This window comes from Bufo bufo, chromosome 5 (genome assembly GCF_905171765.1).
Source record: "Bufo bufo chromosome 5, aBufBuf1.1, whole genome shotgun sequence".
In the NCBI taxonomy this organism is placed as follows: Eukaryota; Metazoa; Chordata; class Amphibia; order Anura; family Bufonidae; genus Bufo; species Bufo bufo.
Genome location: NC_053393.1, coordinates 345,057,798 through 345,084,058, shown reverse-complemented (window position 1 = coordinate 345,084,058; position 26,261 = coordinate 345,057,798).

The following is a 26,261-nucleotide window of genomic DNA, read 5'->3' as shown; positions in this document are numbered from 1 at the left end:
GGCACCCACGTGGCATCCACAGACACATCGTCATCATCAACCACTTCACTTGTATCTGACACCTCAGCAAAGGAAGCAGCAGCGGGTACAACATCATCATCATCATCACACTGTACGTCCATGTGTGTAATCCTGCCTGACTGAGACATATCCCTGTTATCTACATCCTCTGGCAATAATGGTTGCGCATCACTAATTTCATCCAACTGATGTGTAAATAACTCCTCTGATGGATCAAGTGAAGCAGCTGTGGTGGCTGTGGTGGTAGTGGTGGTGGTGGCAGCGGGCGGGAGAGTGGTAACTTGAGAGCAGGTGACCGAAGCTGAGCTGGAGGAGGATGGTGCGTCAAGGTTCTTAGCGGAAGCTATTGAAGATTGGGTGCCCTGTGTAAGCCAGTCAACTATGTCCTCAGAATTTTTTGGGTTCAGGGTACGTGGCCTCTGAACACTGGGCATTATTCCAGGGCCAGTGGAAATCACAGCACCACGACCACGACGGCCCCTGCGGGGTGGCCTGCCTCTGCCTGTCATTTTTTTTTAGATAAGTGGTACTATGCGTGCAAGGTACTGTGCCACCCTATATAAGTGGTGGGCAGTGGGCACAGTACAGTCTGTGTGGGCCTGACACACACTGGCTTGCAACTGCTATTATATCACAGAGAAAAAATAAACTGACTTTAATTTTATTTGCAAGGTATTGTGACACCCTGTAACGGTATGAGTGGTGGCCTGGCCAGTGGCCACAGTACAGTCTGTGTGGGCCAGACACTCACTGGCTTGCAACTGCGATTATATCACAGAGAAAAAATAAATTGACTTTAGTTTTATCTGCAAGGTATTGTGACACCCTGTAACGGTATGAGTGGTGGCCTGGCCAGTGGCCACAGTACAGTCTGTGGTTCAGACACTCACTGGCTTGCAACTGCGATTATATTTATTACAGAGAAATAATAAATTGACTTTAGTTTTATCTGCAAGGTATTGTGACATCCTGTAACGGTATGAGTGGTGGCCTGGCCAGTGGCCACAGTACAGTCTGTGTGGGCCAGACACTCACTGGCTTGCAACTGCAATTATATTTATTACAGAGAAAAAAATAAATTGACTTTAGTTTTATCTGCAAGGTATTGTGACACCCTGTAACGGTATGAGTGGTGGCCTGGCCAGTGGCCACAGTACAGTCTGTGTGAGCCAGACACTCACTGGCTTGCAACTGCGATTATATCATAGAGAAAAAATTAATTGACTTTAGTTTTATCTGCAAGGTATTGTGACACCCTATAACGGTATGAGTGGTGGCCTGGCCAGTGGCCACAGTACAGTCTGTGTGGGCCAGACACTCACTGGCTTGCAACTGCGATTATATCACAGAGAAAAAATAAATTGACTTTAGTTTTATCTGCAAGGTATTGTGACACCCTGTAACGGTATGAGTGGTGGCCTGGCCAGTGGCCACAGTACAGTCTGTGGTTCAGACACTCACTGGCTTGCAACTGCGATTATATTTATTACAGAGAAATAATAAATTGACTTTAGTTTTATCTGCAAGGTATTGTGACACCCTGTAACGGTATGAGTGGTGGCCTGGCCAGTGGCCACAGTACAGTCTGTGGTTCAGACACTCACTGGCTTGCAACTGCGATTATATTTATTACAGAGAAATAATAAATTGACTTTAGTTTTATCTGCAAGGTATTGTGACACCCTGTAACGGTATGAGTGGTGGCCTGGCCAGTGGCCACAGTACAGTCTGTGTGGGCCAGACACTCACTGGCTTGCAACTGCAATTATATTTATTACAGAGAAAAAAATAAATTGACTTTAGTTTTATCTGCAAGGTATTGTGACACCCTGTAACGGTATGAGTGGTGGCCTGGCCAGTGGCCACAGTACAGTCTGTGTGAGCCAGACACTCACTGGCTTGCAACTGCGATTATATCATAGAGAAAAAATTAATTGACTTTAGTTTTATCTGCAAGGTATTGTGACACCCTGTAACGGTATGAGTGGTGGCCTGGCCAGTGGCCACAGTACAGTCTGTGGTTCAGACACTCACTGGCTTGCAACTGCGATTATATTTATTACAGAGAAATAATAAATTGACTTTAGTTTTATCTGCAAGGTATTGTGACACCCTGTAACGGTATGAGTGGTGGCCTGGCCAGTGGCCACAGTACAGTCTGTGGTTCAGACACTCACTGGCTTGCAACTGCGATTATATTTATTACAGAGAAATAATAAATTGACTTTAGTTTTATCTGCAAGGTATTGTGACACCCTGTAACGGTATGAGTGGTGGCCTGGCCAGTGGCCACAGTACAGTCTGTGTGGGCCAGACACTCACTGGCTTGCAACTGCAATTATATTTATTACAGAGAAAAAAATAAATTGACTTTAGTTTTATCTGCAAGGTATTGTGACACCCTGTAACGGTATGAGTGGTGGCCTGGCCAGTGGCCACAGTACAGTCTGTGTGAGCCAGACACTCACTGGCTTGCAACTGCGATTATATCATAGAGAAAAAATTAATTGACTTTAGTTTTATCTGCAAGGTATTGTGACACCCTGTACCGGTATGAGTGGTGGCCTGGCCAGTGGCCACAGTACAGTCTGTGGGCCAGACACTCACTGGTTTGCAACTGCGATTATATTTATTACAGAGAAAAAATAAATTGACTTTAGTTTTATCTGCAAGGTATTGTGACACCCTGTATAAATGGTGTGCACACAGTACAGTCTGTGAGCCTGCAGCCTCTCACTGTCTGGCAACTGCGATTATATTAAAAAACTAATAATAAATTGACTTTTTTTTATCTGCAAGGTACTGTGACACCCTATATGAATGGTGTGCACACAGTACAGTCTGTAGGCCTGCAGCCTCTCACACACGGGCAGGCAACTGCAATATATATATACAGTTGCAAGAAAAAGTATGTGAACCCTTTGGAATGATATGGATTTCTGCACAAATTGGTCTTAAAATGTGATCTGATCTTCATCTAAGTCGCAACAATAGACAATCACAGTCTGCTTAAACTAATAACACACAAAGAATTAAATGTTACCATGTTTTTATTGAACACACCATGTAAACATGCATAGTGCAGGTGGAAAAAGTATGTGAACCCCTAGACTAATGACATCTCCAAGAGCTCATTAGAGTGAGGTGTCAGCCAACTGGAGTCCAATCAATGAGATGAGATTGGAGGTGTTTGTTACAGATGCCCTGCCATATAAAAAACACACACCAGTTCTGGGTTTGCTTTTCACAAGAAGCATTGCCTGATGTGAATGATGCCTCGCACAAAAAAACTCTCAGAAGACCTACGATTAAGAACTGTTGACTTGCATAAAGCTGGAAAGGGTTATAAAGTATCTCCAAAAGCCTTGCTGTTCATTAGTCCACGGTAAGACAAATTGTCTATAAATGGAGAACGTTCAGCAATGCTGCTACTCTCCCTAGGAGTGTCTGTCCTGTAAAGATGACTGCAAGAGCACAGCGCAGACTGCTCAATGAGGTGAAGAAGAATCCTAGAGTGTCAGCTAAAGACTTACAAAACTCTCTGGCATATGCTAACATCCCTGTTAGCTAATCTACGATATGTAAAACAGTAAACAAGAATGGATTTCATAGGACGATACCACAGAGGAAGCCACTGCTGTCCAAATAAACCATTGCTGCACGTTTACAGTTTGCACAAGAGCACCTGGATCTTCCACAGCAGTACTGGCAAAATATTCTGTGGACAGATGAAACCAAAGTTGAGTTGTTTGAAAGAAACACACAACACTAGGTGTGGAGAAAAAGAGGCACAGCACACCAACATCAAAACCTCATCCCAACTGTGAAGTATGGTGGTGGGGGCATCATGGTTTGGGGCTGCATTGCTACGTCAGGGCCTGGACGGATTGCTTTCGTCGGAGGAAAAATGAATTCCCAAGTTTTTCAAGACATTTTGCAAGAAAACTTAAGGCCATCTGTCCACCAGCTAAAGCTCAACAGAAGATGGGTGTTGCAACAGGACAACGACCCAAAGTATAGAAGTAAATCAACAACAGAATGGCTTAAACAGAAGAAAATATGCCTTCTAGAGTGGGATCCAGTCAGAGTCCTGACCTCAACCCGATTGAGATGCTGTGGCATCACCTCAAGAAAGCGATTCACACTAGACATCCCAAGAATATTGCTGAACTGAAACTGTTCTGTAAAGAGGAATGGTCAAGAATTACTCCTGTCCGTTGTGCACGTCTGAAATGCAACTACATGAAATGTTTGGTTGAAGTTATTGCTGCCAAAGGAGGTTCAACCAGTTATTAAATCCAAGGGTTCACATACTTTTTCCACCTGCACTGTGAATGTTTACATGGTGTGTTCAATAAAAACATGGTAACATTTAATTCTTTGTGTGTTATTAGTTTAAGCAGACTGTGATTGCCTATTGTTGTGACTTGGATGAAGATCAGATCACATTTTATGACCAATTTGTGCAGAAATCCATATCATTCCAAAGGGTTCACATATTTTTTCTTGCAACTGTATATATATATATATAAAAAAAAAAAAAAAAAGAAAAAAAAGCAGACTGATGTACCAGCCCTAAAAAGGGCTTTTTGGGGTGCTGTCAGGAAGCTGTCCTTACAGCAGATGAGTCTGTGGACACAGAACACTGCCCTAGCTAACGTTTTCCCTATTAAATCAGCAGCAACAGCACTGTACCTCCTCTCACTAAGAATGCAGCTTCCGAATGAATCTAAAATGGATGCTGTCCAGGAGGTGGGAGGGTCTGGGAGGGAGGGTCTGCTGCTGATTGGCTGGAATGTGTCTGCTGACTGTGAAGTACAGGGTCAAAGTTTGCTCAATGATGATGTATAGGGGGCGGACCGAACATCGCATATGTTCGCCCGCCGTGGCGAACGCGAACAAGCCATGTTCGCCGTGAACTGTTCGCCTGCGAATAGTTCGGGACATCACTATTTACCATTCGCAAATGGACGGTCTGGTAGAAAAGTTTAGCCAAACATTCAAAAATATGTTGAAAAGGATAGTGTCTTAAGATGGAAAGGACTGCGACCTCCTTCTGCCCTATCTCATGTTCCCAGTGCAAGAGGTACCCCAGGCCTCTACTGGGTTCTTACCCTTCAAATTGCTATATGGCAGACACCCTTGCGGTCTCTTGGACATGGCCAAAGAGGCATGGAAACAACAACCCACTCCACATAAAAGTAATATTGTGTATGTTACATAGATGCAAGATCGGATAGAGACAGTGTTGCCTCTTGTTAGGGAGCATATGGAGGCAGCTCAGCGAGCCCAGAGTTGGGTCTATAATCGGCAGGCTTGGGTCTGGATCTTTAACCCAGGTGATCGGATTTAAGTTCTGGTGCCGACCATGGACAGTAAATTCCTGGCTAGGTGGCAGGGGCCCTATGAGGTACTTGAGAAAATTGTAGATGTAAACTACAAGGTACACCAGCCAGGGCAGTGAAAGCTGAAGCAGGTTTACCATGTGAATTTACTCAAACCATGGAAGGATAGGGAAACCTGTACTCAAGACAGCCCGCAGCTGTTTTCTAGGAGAAGAGGTTCCGGCCCCTCTGTCTGATGGAAGAGAAGCGGCTGCCACAGTAAAAACTGCTGATAGCCTCACTTCTAAATAGACTTAGGAGGCCAGGGAGTTTGCTAGTTGGAACACGGATGTGTTCTCGGACCTCCCTGGACGCACTTCCATAATCCAGCATGACATTGTCACTGAGCCTCAGGCAAAAGTCAGGTTAAAACCATACTGGGTACCCAAAGCTCGGCGATAAGCCATCTCGGAGGAGGTGCAGCTAATGTTGCAGCTAGATGTCATTGAGAAGTCAAAAACTTAGTGGGCCAGTCCTATAGTATTGATACCCAAGCCGGGCGGAACGTTGCGGTTTTGTAACGACTATCGTAAACTTAACGATATTTTTAAGTTTGATGCGTATCCCATGCCCCAGGCGGATGAGCTAGTCGAAAAGTTAGGACAAGCACGGTACTTTTCTGTTTTGGACTTAAAGAAAGGGTACTGGCAGGTGCCCTTAATGGAGGCTGCCAACGAGAAAACTGTCTTCGTCACACATGAGGGACTGTATCACTATAAGGTGTTACCCTTTGGTCTGTATGGCGCCCCGTCCACAACCTCGGTATGCTTCAGCTTACCTGGACAATATTGTCATCCACAGTACCGACTGGGAAAGTCACCTACCCAAAGTGCAAGCTGTAGTAGACTCCCTTCGGAAAGCTGGACTAACCGCTATCCCGAAAAAATGTGCAATAGGGTTAGAGGAGACTAAGTAACTGGGGTATGTCATTGGGCGTGGAGTTATCAAACACCAAGTAAACAAAATAGAGGCGATAAGAAATTGGCCCCGACCTGTCACCACAAGTCAAGAAAAGTAATTCCTGGGAATAGTGGCCTATTAAATGAGGTTTGTTCCCCACTTTGTTACAGTGGCCGCGCCATTGACAGGGCTCTTGAAGGGACACAAGTCAGAGATGGTTCGCTGGGATGATCAGGCAGAAGAGGCTTTCTCCTCTTTGAAGTCGGCCCTGTGCGGGTCCCGAGTTTTGGTGACGCCTGACTTCAAAAGGGAGTTAATAGTACAGACTGATGCCTCCGAAGTAGGCCTCGGTGCCTCTTGACCAAATAAAACTGACCTTCGCCCTTCATTCTCCAGTTCATGACAATTAAAAAATAAACCTACATCACCATATTCTGACCCCCATAACTTTTTTTAAAGTTATATTTACTGAGCTGTGTGGGGGATCATTTTGCAGGACAATCTGTACTTTTTATTGACACCATTTTGAGTGTGTATGACTTTTTGATTACATTTTATAAAAAAATTTGGAATAAGAGAAGCAATGAAAAAAATGGCAAATTGGCCATTTTGACCATTTTTCCTGTTACTCCATTTGCCGTATTGAAAAAATATTTTTAGATTTTAATAAAATGGGTGTTTTTGGTTGCGGTAATGCCTATGATGTTCATATTTCTAGTTATTTATGTATTTTTTTATTGTACAGAAAGGGGGGTCATTTAAACTTTTATATTTTCTTAATTTTTAATACATTTTTTTATTTATTTAACATCTTTATTACTATGAAAAGCAAATACACAACGTACAGTTAAAGCTTATTAAAAATTTTCTCAACATTTTTTCCGCTTAACCCCATTATCCCCCCCACCCTGCGATGCGTCCACCCCACGCCCCCCCTTGAAAGGAAATAAGGAGAAGGGAAGAGTGAGAAAAAATAAATAAATAAATAAATATATATATATATATATATATATTCCAGATACGGTCCTATCAGAACTATCACTATTTAATATCCCTTTCTCTTTTTAACAGTCATAAACGAGCATCTCTTTTCCTGGATATCCTTTGAGAAGTCAGGAAAGAAGGCCAATCTGTTCCCATTGTATAAAACGGGGGAGCATTCCCTCGCTCTTCTTATTACCATATCCCTGTCCCTTGAAACCAGCATCTTAGCAAGGAGTGTCCGTGGTTCTTTCCCGGGGGCTGGCCTCCCACCTGGGACCCGATGGGCCCTTTCTACCATAAGCATAGGTGAAAAAAGATCCCTCCCAAAATTCTCCAGGATTAGCGTCTGTGTAAATTGGGTAGGGTTCTTATCTTCCACACCCTCTGGAACCCCCAAAATTCTCACATTATATCTTCGTGACCTGTCTTCGAGGTCCGCCACCTTTCTTTTGATTGAGTTAATATTTATCTTCAGGGTGGACACCTCGGTATTTATTTTTTGAGATTAATTTTGCATTATAGCCATAGAACTCTCCACATTGTTAACTCTATCTCGGATCTTTGACAAATCGTCTCTAATCAGTCCCACATCAGCTTGTAGTGACCCGAGTTGGGTTGTAATGCCTTGTATTAAATCCCCATTACGTTTTACTGCCAATAGTATTTCTTTTAGCGAGGTGGAGTCAACGTTAAACATATATTCTCCCTCTGTTTCCCCCTCCCCCAAGGGGTAGCCAGAAATTTTTTGTGCCTCCGCTTACGTCCCCTCCGTATTGTCAGTTCTTTTAGAACTAATGTCTTTTTGACCACCTCTGGTGTTAACCCTTGGAGACCTTAAGAATTGGTCTATTTTGGTTGCTTGAAAGGATTTTGTAACCGGTTTCTGAGCAGAGAGATCTGCTGAGCGCCTATTAGCTTTTGGGGCCATTCCGTGTTCTCTTTTTTTTTCCCTTTCCTTCTCCTCCCTCCTCCTCCCTTTTTTATTTCTTTTTTTTTCCTTTCCCTTTCCTTCTTCTTCTCTCTCCCTTCTCCTTTCCCCTTTTCCTCCCTTTTACTTTTCCTTTCTTCTTCTCTTTCTTTTGATTTTGCTCTCCTGCCCCCTCCTTTTTTCAGTTTCCTTATCTTTTTTTTTTTTTTTTTCCTTGTCCTACCTCAGAGATGAATCATGTAAGATATAGGTTAGCTATAGATTAGTGTCCTTCAATTAGCTATGGTTGGTTTATTGCTTTGTTAGTCACTTAGTAGTAGAATGGGAGAGCCAGCAAGAGGAACGAAAAAGCTAAGAAATGGAACCGTCTCACCACTTTCAACATGAGGACCGGACAATCGTGGAACCGCTAGGCATCTGGAGGAGCAGTCGGATAACAGGAGGGGAGCCAAGAGGCACAGCGACACGGCCGAGAAGAATCACCAGTGGGAGCAGCCGACCAGACTCCAAGAACACCACCACAGGCAGTCTGAAAAGGAGCAGGAGACACCGGGCACAGCCTGGAGAAGACCCTCAGGAGGAGCAGCCAACGGCCACCACATGCAGCCCAGGAGACAGGCACGAGGAGGATCCAGCAGGAGGAGAGGAGCACCACAACCAGCGGGCACAAGGAAAACCGGAAGTCACCAGAGAGAGCACGGACCGAGCCGCACCGAGCACCCCGGCCAAGAAAACAAACAGGAACGGGCCACAGCAGAGGCGGACACACAGTCCGGGCGAGGTAAGGTAAGGAGACAATCGGGTAGGGAGGGAGAGGGGAAGACACGATCGGAGGCAGAGGCAGGGACGCAGCTAAAGCCGAAACCGGGAGTACATCACTAGTCCCCGGATCTAGGGAGAGGAGGAGAGGCCGCAGAGACGCTCAAGGAGAGCGAGGGAGCCGAGCCACGGAAGGGGGGGAGCGCGCAACATTCTACGTCGTCACATCATCACGCCATCGACTCGTAAATTTTTAATACATTTTTGACATGCTTTTAAAGCTAGTATTTGAGCCTAAAAAAATCTATTCTGAACAATCATGGGTCTTGTAAACGGATTATTTGAGCAGAACTGCTCATATCTTATGTTGGCCTGCCACCTGCTGGGCAAAATAAGATTTGCAGCTTCGATACCCTGGGACTCGTCATAGACCCAGCGTATTAAAATCAATTACCGGCATCCTCAGTGGCCGTAGAGGATGCCAGTAAGAAGCCCAGAAGCGGTGATCACAAGGCATCTAAAGCCTTTAATGATGCCGGTCGTGGTTATTAGCCACAGGTCTCTGCTGTTTGCCCGCTGCACACGCTCGAGCACCATACATGTATGGTGCTGGTAGCAAAGGGGTTATAAATATGGAATTCTTTTTTGTGTACCTAACTGAGATGCTGTAGTAGCAGCCTGTGGATTTTCTGTCTTTTCTGTAATTTAGGGAGCTGACGGGGACCTCATCTCTGCTCTCTGATCTTATAAACACTTATTACAGCTCAGTTCTTATTTTACGATAAGAATGTGGATTAAATAAGTGTTTATGACCTCTTAATAGTTTAGAGATAATGTTTCTTAGATTGCAGGCGCAAAGTGAAAGTGAAAGTACCAGTCATACAGTTAGAAAAAACAGTTAACCCTTTGTGACAGAATGGCTCAATATTGTTATATTGCAAATATGATCATTAGCCAAAAAATTTTAAAATGCAATCGTAAACAAAAATAGCCTCAGAAGGTGTACATAGCCTTTAAGCTAATCAAGCTTTTTGCACATTTCTCCATGGTGTTGCACCTCCCTGTATCTCTGTCTATCACCAAACCTATGCTTTCCATTCTGCCAGTGCTTGCTAAAACTAACATCCTCCAAATCTAATATTGCAGGTAGAGGGATGGCACTCTAATCATAGGTTGTGCGTGGAAAATAATTTTTATTATGGGATGGCTTGGTGAGCCAAATAGCAATAATATACAATACTAAAATTGAGATATTTCAATATTAGGAAGTTCAAATAAAATGATAAAAATGTAAGAGATAAAAAGTACACAAATAGAAGCCTAAATTAATGTTGTATAAATATGAATATAAATATATATATAAAAATAACAATAAAAATAGAAATTAAAGCTAGGTCTTGTGAACCTGCTGAAGGTAGGTATAAATGTCCAGTCCAATGGTATAATATCCGGGAATTAAATCTGGTATCCTGGAGTTAGGTGAAGGATGGGTACCTTCTTTGGGGAGTATAATAACGCTCTTACCCAAAGGTGAATAATGTTATTGAAGAGTTAAATGCGGGGTGAGTACCTTCTTTGTAGGGTATAGTCACATCCAGTTATGATAAAATGGTTTTCATAGTCCAGTAGTGGTAAGTTGTCCTCCCGTCAGGAGCCGCTCACCAGCCTACCATTGGCCACCAGGAGGGTAACGTACCTGCTAACACAGCAGTATTTTACATTACAACTTACCACTACTGGACTATGAAAACCATTTTATCATAACTGGATGTGACTATACCTTACAAAGAAGGTACTCACCCCACATTTAACTCTTCAATAACATTATTCACCTTTGGGTTAGAGCGTTATTACAGTTGCAAGAAAAAGTATGTGAACCCTTTGGAATGATATGGATTTCTGCACAAATTGGTCATAAAATGTGATCTGATCTTCATCTAAGTCACAACAATAGACAATCACAGTCTGCTTAAACTAATAACACACAAAGAATTAAATGTTACCATGTTTTTATTGAACACACCATGTAAACATTCACAGTGCAGGTGGAAAAAGTATGTGAACCCTTGGATTTAATAACTGGTTGAACCTCCTTTGGCAGCAATAACTTCAATCAAACGTTTCCTGTTGTTGCAGATCAGACGTGCACAATGGTCAGGAGTAATTCTTGACCATTCCTCTTTACAGAAAGGTTTCAGTTCAGCAATATTCTTGTGATGTCTGGTGTGAATCGCTTTCTCGAGGTCATGCCACAGCATCTCAATCAGGTTGAGGTCAGGACTCTGACTGGGCCACTCCAGAAGGCGCATTTTCTTCTGTTTAAGCCATTCTGTTGTTGATTTACTTCTATGCTTTGGGTCGTTGCCCTGTTGCAACACCTATCTTCTGTTGAGCTTCAGCTGGTGGACAGATGGCCTTAAGTTCTCCTGCAAAATGTCTTGATAAACTTGGGAATTCATTCTTCCTTCCATGATAGCAATCCGTCCAGGCCCTGACGCAGCAAAGCAGCCCCAAACCATGATGCCCCCACCACCATACTTCACAGTTGGGATGAGGTTTTGATGTTGGTGTGCTGTGCCTCTATTTCTCCAGACATAGTGTTGTGTGTTTCTTCCAAACAGCTCAACTTTGGTTTCATCTGCCCACAGAATATTTTGCCAGTACTGCTGTGGAACATCCAGGTGCTCTTGTGCAAACTGTAAACGTGCAGCAATCTTTTTTTTGGACAGCAGTGCCTTCCTCTGTGGTATCCTCCCATGAAATCCATTCTTGTTTAATGTTTTACGTATCGTAGATTCACTAACAGGGATGTTAGCATATGCCAGAGACTTTTGTAAGTCTTTAGCTGACACTCTAAGATTCTTCTTCACCTTATTGAGTAGTCTGCGCTGTGCTCTTGCAGTCATCTTTACAGGACGGCCACTCCTAGGGAGAGTAGCAGCAGTGCTGAACATTCTCCATTTATAGACAATTTGTCTTACCGTGGACTGATGAACAGCAAGGCTTTTGGAGATACTTTTATAACCCTTTCCAGCTTTATGCAAGTCAACAATTCTTAATCGTAGGTCTTCTGAGAGCTCTTTTGTGCGAGGCATCATTCACATCAAGCAATGCTTCTTGTGAAAAGCAAACCCAGAACTGGTGTGTGTTTTTTATAGGGCAGGATAGCTGTAACCAACAACTCCAATCTCATCTCATTGGTTAGACTCCAATTGGCTTTCACCTCACTCCAATTAGCTCTTGGAGATGACATTAGTCTAGGGGTTCACATACTTTTTCCACCTGCACTTTGAATGTTTGCATGGTGTGCTCAATGAAAACATGGTAACATGTAATTCTATGTGTGTTATTAATTTAAGCAGACTGTGATTGTCTATTGTTGTGACTTAGATGAAGATCAGATCACATTTTATGACTAATTTGTGCAGAAATCGATATCATTCCAAAGGGTTCACATACTTTTTCTTGCAACTGTATACTCCCCAAAGAAGGTACCCATCCTTCACCTAACTCCAGGATACCAGATTTAATTCCCGGATATTATACCATTGGACTGGACATTTATCCCTACCTTCAGCAGGTTCACAAGACCTACAGTGGGGGAAATAATTATTTGACCCCTCACTGATTTTGTAAGTTTGTCCAATGACAAAGAAATGAAAAGTCTCAGAACAGTATCATTTCAATGGTAGGTTTATTGTAACAGTGGCAGATAGCACATCAAAAGGAAAATCGAAAAAATAACTTTAAATAAAAGATAGCAACTGATTTGCATTTCATTGAGTGAAATAAGTATTTGAACCCCTACCAACCATTAAGAGTTCTGGCTCCCACAGAGTGGTTAGACACTTCTACTCAATTAGTCACCCTCATTAAGGACACCTGTCTTAACTAGTCACCTGTATAAAAGACACCTGTCCACAGAATCAATCAATCAAGCAGACTCCAAACTCTCCAACATGGGAAAGACCAAAGAGCTGTCCAAGGATGTCAGAGACAAAATTGTAGACCTGCACAAGGCTGTAATGGGCTACAAAACCATTAGCAAGAAGCTGGGAGAGAAGGTGACAACTGTTGGTGCGATTGTTCGAAAATGGAAGGAGCACAAAATGACCATCAATCGACCTCGCTCTGGGGCTCCACGCAAGATCTCACCTCGTGGGGTGTCAATGGTTCTGAGAAAGGTGAAAAAGCATCCTAGAACTACACGGGAGGAGTTAGTTAATGACCTCAAATTAGCAGGGACCACAGTCACCAAGAAAACCATTGGAAACACATTACACCGCAATGGATTAAAATCCTGCAGGGCTCGCAAGGTCCCCCTGCTCAGGAAGGCACATGTGCAGGCCCGTCTGAAGTTTGCCAATGAACACCTGAATGATTCAGAGAGTGACTGGGAGAAGGTGCTGTGGTCTGATGAGACCAAAATAGAGCTCTTTGGCATTAACTCAACTCGCTGTGTTTGGAGGAAGAAAAATGCTGCCTATGACCCCCAAAACACCGTCCCCACCGTCAAGCATGGGGGTGGAAACATTTTGCTTTGGGGGTGTTTTTCTGCTAAGGGCACAGGACAACTTATTCGCATAAACGGGAAAATGGACGGAGCCATGTATCGTGAAATCCTGAGCGACAACCTCCTTCCCTCTGCCAGGAAACTGAAAATGGGTCGTGGATGGGTGTTCCAGCACGACAATGACCCAAAACATACAGCAAAGGCAACAAAGGAGTGGCTCAAGAAGAAGCACATTAAGGTCATGGAGTGGCCTAGTCAGTCTCCGGACCTTAATCCAATCGAAAACCTATGGAGGGAGCTCAAGCTCAGAGTTGCACAGAGACAGCCTCGAAACCATAGGGATTTAGAGATGATCTGCAAAGAGGAGTGGACCAACATTCCTCCTAAAATGTGCGCAAACTTGGTCATCAATTACAAGAAACGTTTGACCTCTGTGCTTGCAAACAAGGGTTTTTCCACCAAGTATTAAGTCTTTTTTTGTTAGAGGGTTCAAATACTTATTTCACTCAATGAAATGCAAATCAGTTGCTATCTTTTATTTAAAGTTATTTTTTCGATTTTCCTTTTGATGTGCTATCTGCCACTGTTACAATAAACCTACCATTGAAATGATACTGTTCTGAGACTTTTCATTTCTTTGTCATTGGACAAACTTACAAAATCAGTGAGGGGTCAAATAATTATTTCCCCCACTGTAGCTTTAATTTCGATTTTTATTGTTATTTTTATATATATTTATATTCATATTTATACAACAATAATTTAGGCTTCTATTTGTGTACTTTTTATCTCTTACATTTTTATCATTTTATTTGAACTTCCTAATATTGAAATATCTCAATTTTAGTATTGTATATTATTGCTATTTGGCTCACCAAGCCATCCCATAATAAATATTATTTTCCACGCACAACCTATGATTAGAGTGCCATCCCTCTACCTGCAAATCTCAATTCCCTAATTCAAGCGTTGGGTACACTTTATTTGGATTGAGCACCTTATTCCTCTTTTTGAGTTTCAGTGAGCCGCCTATACACATATATCCTCCAAATCTAAACATCAAATCTTTATCTCCAAGACTTTTCTTGAGCTTTCACTAATTCTCTGGAATGTGGTACTCCTGACAATCCCCAATTTCTACAGTTTTAAGTAAGCACTTAAAACACTGCTTTTTAGGCAAGCCTATGCCATTCCCTAATCTACATGTATATCTTCTACATTTACTCTCCCAAATGTAATTCTACTATATTTATTGCCCTTGTTCATTATTCCTCAGAACCTGATCCCTTGATTCACAAGTAAGCCCCACTTCTATGCAATGAAATGCAATTCATATTGGTGCATACACATATATTGGCTGGTACCTAGTCCCTGCGTTTATTATTAATATTATTGTTATTATTATTATTATTATTATTATTATTATTATTAAGGTAAGTCCACATGTTCAGGTTTCCTGTTGCAGTTTTGGAACCCAAAACCAGGAGTGAGTAAAAAAAAAAGAAGAAGTTCTGTCCTTGATACCTTCTCTCCTTTTATGATGTGCTCATGATTTTTCTCCTTAATCTGAACATATGGCCATACCCTAATTACAATTTTTCTCTTTCATGTTCTCCTCCTGGCTGTCATTTTCCAGCAGAGAAATGAGGTATCACACAGGGGACATTTGTTAACTGATACAAACCACAATGGTGGCGTATTAAAGTTGCAGATTTTGCCGCAAAATGGCATGCAACTTTTCCCAGCTCATGACACTTTTCCAAAGTGGTGAGAAAAGGGTTTGTGGCATGGGTGGGAAAGCTGCCTGGCCGGCAGGCTCATTGATCCTGTTCCATGCTAGTTTTGGGGGTGGAAAATGGCTTAAATCTATGCCAGCAAGGAACCAGGTAGATTTAAGTCCGTTGCATAGCCTGCTGGAGTAAGCGTCAAACTTATGTAGAAGTCAATGCCTCTCTTAACTTTGGCATTTCCTCCAACAGCACAGAGGGACTTAAGACCAGTGTCCCCCCAACATTTATAAAGCGTGAGAAACATTTTCTACTCCGTGAAATTGTTGGCCAGCAAATGCTCAGTCACCAGGTATATGGTCGCCATCCAGGTACATAAAGATCTGATGCTCTCAGTATTAATTAATGTAAGGCCCCTTTCACACGAGCGAGTTTTCCGTGCAGGTGCAATGCATGACGTGAACGCATTTCACCCGCACTGAATCCTGACCCATTCATTTCAATGTGTCTGTGTACATGAGCAATTTTTTTTCACGCATCAGTTCTGCGTTGCTTGAAAAGCGCAGCATGTTCTATATTCTGCGTTTTTCACGCAGCCCTGGCCCCATAGAAGTGAATGGGGCTTCAGTGAAAAATGCATAGCACCCGCAAGCAAGTCCGGATGCAGTGCTGTTTTCACTGATCGTTGCTAAGAGATGTTGTTTGTAAACCTTCAGTTTTTTATTACGCGTGTGAAAAACGCATCAAAATGCATTGCATCCGCGTGGAAAAAACTAAACGCAAACGCAGACAAAACTGACTGAAACTGCTTTCAAAATGGTGCGAGTTTCACTGAACACACCCTGAACGCATCCGGAGCCAATCCGCCACGCTCGTGTGAAAGAGGTCTAAGGGCATCAGATACTTATGCAACTGGCCAGTGGCCACAGGCATTGATGGCCAGTTCGCAGTGTTCGCCGACGAGCACATGCGATCTGCCATCTTTATTCCCAAGTCCGGCGATGCAGAGGTAAGTCCTTACCTGTGCCTGCGCCGCGAGCCGCTCTGAAACACATGCGGTCACCGGGAGCAGGCAGTTCCGAGAACAGCCCGATGAAGGCTACCACAGGTACCCTGCTGAATCCAACGGCATCCCCATTCTCAGGATGGTAATATGGATTCATAATGTGACATGGACGGCAGTATATTGTGCTACAATGTTCTATTTGGTTCTGCTCGGCAGTATTTTGTTCTTTACTAGAGTGTAGCTGAACCTACCTACTTCTGTTGACCCTGTCTACTTATGTTACCCTGTCTTCTGTCAGCCCCATGGACCCATGTTTTTTTTCCAGGGACACTTTACGTTCCGAGTCCACACCAGGGCGTATAATAAACAGATTGTTTATAGAGGATAAAATGATCTGCAACATTTTCTGTGAAAGTTATGTTTGCCTAGTATACAACATGCCACATTATGTGTATTAAGGGTACAATGTAGTTAAATATTCATAGACCATGTTATGTCTGGTCCCAGCCTGTGGGGTGATGTGTGAAACAACATTTTTGTCTTTGGTGCTGTTTGAAACTATGTAAAATGTACTACCGCATTAGGCCCTGCATTACTAATTAAACTTTGTATAAGTTCTTTTAAAATGTAGAGTGTTCCTTTAAAATGATATTTTAATTGTCTTTAATTATTACAAATCCATCTTTGTACAAAAATGTGCTGCATTATTACTGAAATATTTTCAGGGTTATACTTTACACATTTTTTTTTCAATACCTTTATTTAAAATGTTCCAAATCCTTATGTTTAAAAGTGAAACTACAAAGGTTCAAGAAATCCTTATCTTTTTGTAATTCACCATATAAACCATTAAATATATTTTTTTCAATACAGGCATATGCACTAATGAGAAGTTATTTTTCAGTGCTTCATACTTGAGCTAGGGCAGAAACTTAATTGGTCTTGCTGTTGGTTAATCTCTGCTACGGAGCTGTATTGATTGCTTTTTTTGGTTTAGGATTCCATAGTCCTTAATTTTTCTTATTAGAAACTGTCAAACTGTAAGTACCTTGTAAAATGCATGTATTTTTAAGACCTTTACGATTCGTTATAAGCTTGGTAAAGCAACTTTCTCAAAGCCTTTTATCCTTCTTTTTAATTAGAAAATTTCTTTGGGGGGAAAGAAAGTTTAATTATTTTTTATGAAACACAAGGCCGTGAAGCTGTTATGTTAGACTGACATCTAACTTGTACTTTAGCAGTATTTTACTATTTTCATTCCTCGAGAGAGAATATGTTCTGAAGTAGTTAATTATTATAGTAGCTACTGTGTGGATGTGTACAGTATAAGTGCTGGAAGGCGTGTATATCCCACCCAGTTATCTCAGCTGGGTGAGATAACTGAAATCCAGAAAGCTACATTGTTTTCAGCAAAGTGTAGTGAGTTTTGTTTAGATGTTGTTCTGGGCTGGATTTCATGTGGACTGGGGAATAGGTTTGGTAGTGCGATCTGCCAGTCCACAACCTTCCACTACATGTATTTTCTTTTGCCAGAGGGGATTGCAGGTGAGGCCTGCTGCTGTAGTCAAGGAGGGATAAAACAACCCTCTGTGTATGACTTGGAGGCAAGAAAGTCTGAGGAAGCCTGAGAGGCTCTGTGTGGTCTCAGCCAGGAGGGCCGAGGGGCCATGCGGCTTTGTAAAGCCTAAAGTTTGGGGGGCCCAGCGATGCCCACGGAAAGAGGGTAGCACGGTCAGAGTCGGGAGGACTTCTGGACCATCTCCCTTTAAGGGTGCTGGTGGGGGTCACAGCCCGGAGGCTGCTGGACCGTATATGGCTGAGGAAGCCAGACCTAATTGAGTGTGTGAACAGCGCTCTATAGGTGAGGTAGAGACAACGTGTATTAGGTAGAGCCCAGGGGGGCAGGTGTTTATTTATGTGTGTGATGTGCAGCCAGCCAGTAGCGCAGGGGCAACACGTGAGGTGCACGGTGGACCGATGAGGGGCCAATTAATAACACACAGTTCATCAGTTTACTCACGGTTAGCAGAATGCCTCCCTGGGCTGGCAGAACAGTGTTGAGGTGGACAGCACGAAATCCTCCGGGGCACGCTCTGTGGTAGGAAGCATCAGCCAAGATGGTGGTTGAGGTGCCCTTGATGTTAAGTGTGCTTAGGGTGCTTGTTGCGGCTGAGTCCCTTGATGGTTTTTGTCGTGACGCCAGTACCGTTAATGGTGGTACAACCAGTAGTGGTAATAAGGAGGTAGACAGTGGTAAGATGCAACTCACAACTTTTACTTTGGATGTCTTTTGGTTGCAGCAGTACAAATATGCAGTCTTTAGATGGTACAGAGTCAATTCTGCAAATGCACTGTTTTAGGCTGTTTACGTTTCGTGGTTTTGGAGCAGTGGGTTAGGTGTACCTGGTTCCTTTAGATGTGTGGGATCCTATACCTTGACTTTCCCTACAAGCTGAATATTTTAGACAGGAAAACTCAACTGTCTCTCAGAAGTTTGGTGTGGCTGCCTGAAGCTATAAAACCTCCACCATGCAAAGGTGTCTGTGGCCCTCAATAATAGCTCTTATCACCGATGAATTCCTTAGGAAAGCTTGTTTCTTTTCCAGGGAGGCAAACTCTTCTCCTACTGGTCAGGGATGCAAGTCTATAGTCCGACCACAGAAGGAAAACGCTCTTCTGCGCCTCGAATCTGAGTATCACCTACTAGCGAAGTTGGCCCCACTCACTAATATGTGTCATGGAGTCTTCACTCTACCTTTCCTCCCACTTATCTGATCTGACTACCTCAGATCTGCTCTCTCCTCTGACTACATTTTCTTATCTGCCTCACTAGGCCTAACCTGGATATATATAGGACTGAACTTTATCCCCATCTAGTGGTGGGATGTATAAATTACACCTAATAGGCCTGTTAACAGGGATTTTGCAGATGCATACATACAAAGTAATACATTACAACCTAGTGCTTTTAATAATGTAAAAAGTGCTTTTAAGCAGTGCCCACACACACGTAGTGGGATGCTGCAGATGGTGCTGAAGTGCCAAAATAAAGCATCTTTTGGACTTGAACCCCGTTGTCAGAGAAGAATTCTGTGATTGTGACCCCCTGATAGACTGATCCCTTACACTACATATACAAATGAAAAGGAAATGCATGCAAAATTACATTAAATACTGTGATATAAGATGCTAATATACTGAAGTTCTGTAAGTTACCATTTACCATGTTTATGTTTTAAATTATATATATATATATATATATATATATATATATATATATATATATATAATTACTGGCATCACAAAAGACCTCTGGATTTTACATCTTTATGAAATTTATTATAAAACTTTGAGATCTATATTTACAGCTGAACACGTAAATGATCAAACTGTCAAGACAGGGCAGGAAGTAGCAAAGTGGTGCATGGAGTTGTCTGCAACTGCATACTAGAGCCACAGAGATTATGTGTGCTTCCACATGATGCTGGAGATTTTCTTATAATAATACCTTTATAATATGTTATTTAAAGTCGCATAGCCAGTACTAAAATTAGAGGTATATGGAGATACCATGCGCCTTATAAAAAAGTTTATAGATGTCCTATTATGGCTTCATACAACTCAGAGGTTGTATGTATAGAGTTGAAATATTACCAAGGCCTTGCATCCTGAAACTACATATAAAGAGTACATCCAATGAACTGATAAAAGAGTAGAGAAAACCGGTATTCTTGGAGTGACACAAGAAGAAAGCCCCCCTTCAACCCTGTAGTTGCAAACCCACTTCTTCAACCCCAACCGCTCCCCTGCCCTGCAGGTGGAAGACCCTTCTTCTGCCATCTGCATTTCCTCCGTTTCCACATTATCTAATATCAATGATATGTCACTAGGAACATCAAGCTCCACCTCTGTCTGCATCTTGCTGACTTTTCTCAGAATCATTTGGAAGAAGTAAATCCAGCAACAGATGAGGATGGCGATCATTGAGACCTGCCCCCCCCCCCCCCAAGGGTGGATGGATCAAATATGGCTGCCATATGGGACCGGAGCATAAAAACTAGTAACTGCTATATAAATGTTAGCCAAACAGGGGCTGCTGCTGGTATGAAGTTTGGCTGGTTAGGTGCGTTGCACAATATTCAAATTATTTCTGTTGTGGCCTGCAATCTCCTGAAAATGCCCCTTTTAGATGAGAATTACCCAATAGTTGACCACTATATACATTTTACCTAATAAATAAAACAATTATAATTATCTTTAAGGGTACTTTCACACTTGCGGCAAAGGATTCTGGCAGGCAGTCGGACACAAACTGATGGCCTTTGTCAGAAGGATCCGGATGTGGCTCCGTCTAACAAATGCATTAAAATACCGGATCTGTTTCTCTGGTGTCATCCGGAAAAACGGATCCGGTATTCATTTTTTTTTTGCATTTTTAAAGGTCTGCGTATGCGCAGACCGGAAAGCCGGATCCGTTTTTCTGAAACACTAATACACTTCAATGTAAATTAATGCCAAATCCGTCATTCCGGCTAGTGTTCAGTATTTTTGGCAGCATGCTAAAGTGTTCAGTATTTTCTCCGTCCAAAAAACATAAGAGGGACTGAACTGATTAATCCTGAACGGAATGCTCTCCATTCAGAATGCATTAGGATAAAACTAATTAGTTTGTTTCAGGTATTGAGCTCCTGTGATGGAACTCAATAACGGAAAACAAAAACGCTAGTGTGAAAGTACCCTAACCCTTGAATCCTGATACTACACATGAAGAATTGTGGCGCAGCAGAATCCACTTCTCCAACATACTGTATTTCTGCATTCTTTATCTGTACAGAATTTAGCATCTGATGGCAGAGGATGAAAGGCAAATTGTGGTTCCCTGTGGTTTAGTCCCTCTATACAGGTTATTTTTTTATATACATTTTTATATGCTGTAGCTTTCAAACACCAACATTGCACTACACATTTATTTTGCTTTATGCACTGAAATAAACCAATATGAGTCGATAAAAAAAATGACTGGCCATGAATCAGGAATTCAAAGAAAAACACCTCACTGCTCAATATTAGTTCTGCCTCCGATTTGCTGATTTGGAAGGTCCATCCTAATTACCATCTCGGCGGTGTCATGTCAGTTATTGCAACTATTGCATTCTCTTTAGGTGGAAGGAAAGAGCATTTTCTCAAAAAAAGATTAAGTTAAAACTGTGAACTAACTTTGAGTGGTGAGGTATTTTTCTCGATTTATTGGTCTAGACTCCTGCTACTTTTCTCTTTACCTGCTCTGTTAGATAAAGAAAAACTTTTATGTGTATTAGGATTCTAGAATTGTTGATGATTGCTGTGCTTCTCAAGCATTCTACAGAGACCACACTAGCAGAATAAGAGTCTAAGTCAACAAAACACAAAAAAGAAACTAAAAAGCAAGAGCAAACAAATTCTGTGTCCAGTGGTGTATCTAGCCTTTCTGCTGCCTGAGGAAAAAAATAAAATAATGCCCCCTCCCATGCCCAATTCTGAACCTAACCTCATTCCCTTCCGCCCTACTGTGAAAGGCATAGTTGGAAAAAATTACATACAGCGCTACAAAACTTACAGGTTAAGGCTACATGCACACGAACGTATTTTGTTTTCGTGTCCGTTCCATTTTTTTGGTGGATAGGATGCGGACCCATTCATTTCATGTACTAAGTGTCTTCATATATCACATGGGCTTAATACAACATAATAAAGCGCCCAAACCCATCATCTAATCACATAAGGTACATATTAGGAAGTAAAGTGCATAGTGCAAATTTACTTTACTATTAACCCAAATAGGAATTAGTGTAGGAGACTGTTAGAAGAGACAGTTGTCAATTCAGCGTCCCAGCTAAACCACTGCACATTCACCCATGCCAAATATGAGCTCTGGATGCTAAAGCAGACAAGGGGGCTCTGTTGTGAAGCATGTGTGTATAGTGTCACAATCCCATGGCAACTAGAGGCTGTACATGGCACTGAGGGAAGTGATGGAAGGGAGTAGGCGGTATTAGGTACCGTCAGTGGCGTAGCTTGGGTTACGAGTAGAGTTGAGCGGACACCTAGATGTTCGGGTTCGACGGGTTCAGCCGAATTCACAAAAACTTGACCCCGAACCCAAACCCCATTGAAGTCAATAGGGACCCGAACTTTTGAGCACTAAAATGGCTGTAAAAATGTCATGGAAAGGGCTAGAGGGCTGCAAATAGCATCACAATGTGGTTAAGAGCATGGCAAGTGCTCTGCAAACAAATGTTGATAGGGAAATTACTTTAAATAACATAAAATAAGTAAAAATGAAAAATAATAATCTTGATCTAGGAGGATGAGGTCCATATGGAGTAGGAGGTTGAGGAGGCGGTAGATGTGGCAGTGTAGGTGGAAGCGGCGGTGGAGGAGGAGGTAGCCTACACTGCTTTTTGGTTTTAAATTTATTTTTATTTTTAAAATTAGGGTACACCCCAAAACATTGGGAAATATAACGTGTGATAACCCCCTCCAGTCGTGCTAAACACACGTTCAGACAATACACTGGCTGCAGGGTAGGCCAGCACCTCCAAGGGGTAAAGGGCAAGCTCAGGCCATGTGCCCAATTTGGAGACCCAGAAGTTGGAGGGGCTGACCCCTGTCAGTCAGTTCGTGTAGGCATGTGCCCACTTACTGCCCCACCATGTCGCACGTCCCTGTGATGTTCACGATCCAATTTGATATCTGCTCTATCAACTTTCGATGCTCTTTTATGTGCCTACCATGGTGATTACGGGAGCGTGAGAAAGAGAGACCACATCCAAGGGAGGATTAATTTTTTCAAATTTAAAATTATAGAGCGGAATTATGGGACAAATTATTAAAGTGTAAAAGTGGGCCAACTTTTTAAGGTTTAAACATTAAATGAAAGGATGTGTCGCACATTAATTAATGAAGAATTTATTACATTTTATTTCCTGTCAACTATGCAGAGCAGGAATTTCTATCCGGCAAAATTTGAAAAATGTCACCTGACAATGTAATTGACGATTTTTTTTTATTTATGTTCCTTTCACCTATGTAGAGGTGCCCCAGTGACATCCACCATCCATTTGGTTATCTTCTCTATCAACTTTCTATGTTGTTTTCTGAGCCTACCATGTTGATCACGGTTATCGGGGAATCAGGGTTCCACGCCGGAGAGGGAGCGTGAAAAAAAGAGACCAAATTTAAGGGAGATAAATTTATTTTAAAAAATTTGGATTGAGCGGAAATATGGGAAAAGTTATTGAGGGGCAAATGTGGGACAAATTACAGAAGCCCAAATGTGGGCCAAAAGAGTAAAGCGGAAATATGGGAAAAGTTATTGAGGCGCAAATATGGGACAGATTACAGAAACCCAAATGTGGGCCAAAAGAGTAAAGCGGAAATATGGGAAAAGTTATTGAGGCGCAAATGTGGGACAAATTACAGAAACCCAAATGTGGGACAAAAGAGTAAAGCGGAAATATGGGAAAAGTTATTGAGGCGCATATGTGGAACAAATTACAGAAGCGCAAATGTTGGCCAAAAGAGTAAAGAGGAAACGTGGGACAAAGTATTGAAGCGCAAATTTTGGCCAAAAGAGTTAAGCGGAAATGTGGGACAAAGTATTGAAGCGCAAATGTTGGCCAAATGAGTAAAGCGGAAATGTGGGACAAATTATTGAAGCGCAAATGTGGTACAACTTGTTAAAGCATTGAATCAAAGGAGGTGGCGCGCATCAATTAAAGAAGAATTTCTGAAATTTTACTCCCTGTCACCTATGCAGAGCAGGGGTTTATTCACATCCAAAATTGTATAATGTCAACCCAAGAATGTAACAGAAAAATTACAGAAATTTATTAACCTGTTTGTTGTCACCCGAAAATGTAAAATAAAAATTATTGAAATTTATTAAGCTGTCAACTAGGTAGAGGAGGGGTATATTACACCCACAAATTGGTGAATTTGACCCTAAAATGTACTGACAAATGTTTTTTTTTTTTTTTTACATGTCTAATAGGTAAAGCAGTGGTACATCACAACAAAAAATTGCTGAATTTCACCAGAAAATGTAACTGTCAATTTATTTTTATTTTTTAATGGTCTAATAGGAATAGCAGTGTACAGTCGTGGCCAAAAGTTTTGAGAATTACATAAATATTGGAAATTGGAAAACTTGCTGCTTAAGTTTTTATAATAGCAATTTTCATATACTCCAGAATGTTATGAAGAGTGATCAGATGAATTGCATAGTCCTTGTTTGCCATGAAAATTAACTTAATCCCAAAAAAAAACTTTCCACTGCATTTCATTGCTGTCATTAAAGGACCTGCTGAGATCATTTCAGTAATCGTCTTGTTAACTCAGGTGAGAATGTTGACGAGCACAAGGCTGGAGATCATTATGTCAGGCTGATTGGGTTAAAATGGCAGACTTGGCATGTTAAAAGGAGGGTGATGCTTGAAATCATTGTTCTTCCATTGTTAACCATGGTGACCTGCAAAGAAACACGTGCAGCCATCATTGCGTTGCATAAAAATGGCTTCACAGGCAAGGATATTGTGGCTACTAAGATTGCACCTCAATCAACAATTTATAGGATCATCAACAACTTCAAGGAAAGAGGTTCAATTCTTGTTAAGAAGGCTTCAGGGCGTCCAAGAAAGTCCAGCAAGCGCCAGGATCGTCTCCTAAAGAGGATTCAGCTGCGGGATTGGATTGCCACCAGTGCAGAGCTTGCTCAGGAATGGCAGCAGGCAGGGGTGAGCGCATCCATCTCTACGCACAGTGAGGCGAAGACTTTTGGAAGATGGCCTGGTGTCAAGAAGGGCAGCAAAGAAGCCACTTCTCTCCAAAAAAAACATCAGGGACAGATTAATCTTCTGCAGAAAGTATGGTGAATGGACTGCTGAGGACTGGGGCAAAGTCATATTCTCAGATGAAGCCTCTTTCCGATTGTTTGGGGCATCTGGAAAAAGGCTTGTCCGGAGAAGAAAAGGTGAGCGCTACCATCAGTCCTGTGTCATGCCAACAGTAAAGCATCCTGAGACCATTCATGTGTGGGGTTACTTCTCATCCAAAGGAGTGGGCTCACTCACAATTTTGCCCAAAAACACAGCCATGAATAAATAATGGTACCAAAACAACCTCCAACAGCAACTTCTTCCAACAATCCAACAACAGTTTGGTGAAGAACAATGCATTTTCCAGCACGATGGAGCACCGTGCCATAAGGCAAAAGTGATAACTAAGTGGCTCGGGGACCAAAACGTTGACATTTTGGGTCCATGGCCTGGAAACTCCCCAGATCTTAATCCCATTGAGAACTTGTGGTCAATCCTCAAGAGGCGGGTGGACAAACAAAAACCCACTAATTCTGACAAACTCCAAGAAGTGATTATGAAAGAATGGGTTGCTATCAGTCAGGAATTGGCCCAGAAGTTGATTTAGAGCATGCCCAGTCGAATTGCAGAGGTCCTGAAAAAGAAGGGCCAACACTGCAAATACTGACTCTTTGCATAAATGTCATGTAATTGTCGATAAAAGCCTTTGAAACGTATGAAGTGCGTGTAATTATATTTCACTACATCACAGAAACAACTGAAACAAAGATCTAAAAGCAGTTTAACAGCAAACTTTCTGAAAACGAATATTTGTGTCATTCTCAAAACTTTTGGCCACGACTGTACATTACACCCAAAAATTGGTGAATTTCACCCGAAAAGGTAACTGACAAAAATATATATTTTTTTTTTACCGGTCTACTAGGTATAGCAGTGGTAAATCACACCCAAAAATTTGTGAATTTCACCCGAAAATGTAACTGACAAATTATATTTTTGTAACGGTCTAATAGGTATAGCAGTGGTACATCACACCCAAACATTGGTGAATTTCACCCGAAAATGTAACTGACAAATTATATTTTTTTAACGATCTAATAGGTATAGCAGTGGTACATCACACCCAAAAATTTGTGAATTTCACCAGAAAATGTAACTGACAATTATCTTTTTTAACCTGTCTA